Here is a 2,317-nt window from a genome sequence, read left to right as displayed (position 1 = left end):
ATTCAGACCCATTTACTTTTTCCACATTTTGTTATGTTACAGCCTTATTCTAAAATTGATTAAGTAAAAATGTTCCTCAGCAATCTACACACAATACCCCATAATGACAAAGCGAAAACAGGTTTTTAGAAAACCTTATTTACATAAACCAGACCCTTTGCTATGAGACTAGAAATTGAGCTCAGGTGCATCCTGTTTCCATTGATCATCCTTGAGATGTCTCTACAACTGGATTGGAGTCCACCAGTGGTAAATTCAATCGATTGGACATGATTTGGAAAAGCACACACCTGTCTATATAAGGTCCCACAGTTGACAGTGCATGTCAGAGCAAAAACCAAGCCATGAGGTTGAAGGAATTGTCCGCAGAGCTCCGAGACAGGATTGTGTCAAGGCACAGATTTGGGGAACGGTACCAAAACATTCTGCAGCATTGAAGGTCCCCAAGAACACAGTGGCCTCCATAATTCTTAAATGGAAGAAGTTTGGAACCCCCAAGACTCTTCCTAGAGCTGGCCGCCCAGCCAAACTGAGCAATCGGGGGAGAAGGAATTTGGTCAGGGAGGTGACCAAGAACCCAATGGTCACTCTGACTGTGATCCAGAGTTCCTCTGTGGAGATGGGAGAACCTTCCAGAAGGACAACCATCTCTGGAGCACTCCACCAATCAGGCCTTTATGATAGAGTGGCCAGACGGAAGCCACTCCTCAGTAAAAGGCACATGACAGCCCGCTTGGAGTTCGCCAAAAGGCAACTAAAGGACTTTCCGGCCATGAGAAACAAGATTCTCTGGTCTGATGAAACCAAGATGAAACTCTTTGGCCTGAATGCCAAGAGTCACGTCTGGAGGAAACCTGGCACCATCCCTACGGTGAAGCATGGTGGTGGCAGCATCATGCTGTGGGGATGTTTTTCAGCGACAGGGACTGAGAGACTTGTCAGGATCGAGGGAAAGATGAACGGAACAAATTACAGAGAGATCCTTGATGAAAACCTGCTCCAGAGCGCTCAGGACCTCAGACTGGGGCGAAGGTTCACCTTCCAACAGGACAACACCCTAATAACAGCCAAGACAATGCAGGAGTGGCTTCGGGACAAGTCTCTGAATGTCCCTGAGTGGCCCAGCCAAAGCCTGGACTTGAACCCGATCGAACATCTCTGGAGAGACCTAAAAATAGCTATTCAGAGACGCTCCCCATCCAACCTGACAGAGCTTGAGAGGATCTGCAGAGAAGAATGGGAGAAACTACCCAAATACAGGTGTGCCAAGCTTGTAGCGCCATACCCAAGAAGACTCAAGGCTGTAATCACTGCCAAAGGTGCATCAGCAAAGTACTGAGTAAAGGGTCTGAATACTTATGTAAATGTAATATTTACGTTTTTGTTTTTGCTTTGTCATTATGGAGTATTATGTGTAGATTGAAAAAAACTATTTGATCCATTTTAGAATAACGCTGTAACGTAACAAAATGTGGAAAAAGACAAGGGGTCTGAAAACTTTCCAAATGTAATATGTATGTATGTAATATATAACACGAATGAAAGACAAATGATCAATAAGCTAAATAATATAATTTATTTACCTCACACATTCATCACCATCATTTTTATGGACACTGCATAAATAATAAATAAATTCTTAGCTTTTATTTCTCCTCACCAAAATCATTTCTAACGTTGCATTAAAAAGTATGTTCCATTTGTTCATATGCTGACTTTGTTGGTATATACAGTACATGTATCACACAAAAATATACATTGCCATTTACAACATAGAAGCACATTTAGTATAGCCAGTCGAGCAACTGACATGATTATGTTTCTTATTCTTTAGTTTAAACAATGATATTTTTTCCAGTGATAAAAGATAAAACAGCACAGAGTCAGTCTCCTTGGTGAAGGAGAGGAGACTTTACATCCACATTTTGTACAGATTGCCTGGACACACAAATCCACTCTGACACTTAGAATAGCATCAGACCAGCTCCCAATACTACCCAAATTAAGGCCATAATTCAACAGATTCAAACTATAACTTAAGACTGTAAACACCAGCAGACTTCACCAGCAAATACAGTAAGAGGAGTCAACCAGAGAACAGAAATACTCAACAACATCAAGTAACAACTGCAATTTCCATCACAATCTCAAATCTGTTTTCTCTGACCAACGTTTTGGTCAACAGACCTTCCTCAGTGTTCACCCATCAAACTGTAATAACGGTGATAACAGATAGGTAGCTAATTCACTCAGCATAGGACCAGCTCTGCTTCCAATCACTACAACCACTGACACCAAAACAACCAGTGCTGTTATT

This window comes from Salvelinus namaycush, chromosome 13 (genome assembly GCF_016432855.1).
Source record: "Salvelinus namaycush isolate Seneca chromosome 13, SaNama_1.0, whole genome shotgun sequence".
In the NCBI taxonomy this organism is placed as follows: Eukaryota; Metazoa; Chordata; class Actinopteri; order Salmoniformes; family Salmonidae; genus Salvelinus; species Salvelinus namaycush.
Note: the sequence above shows the minus strand (reverse complement) of the source record.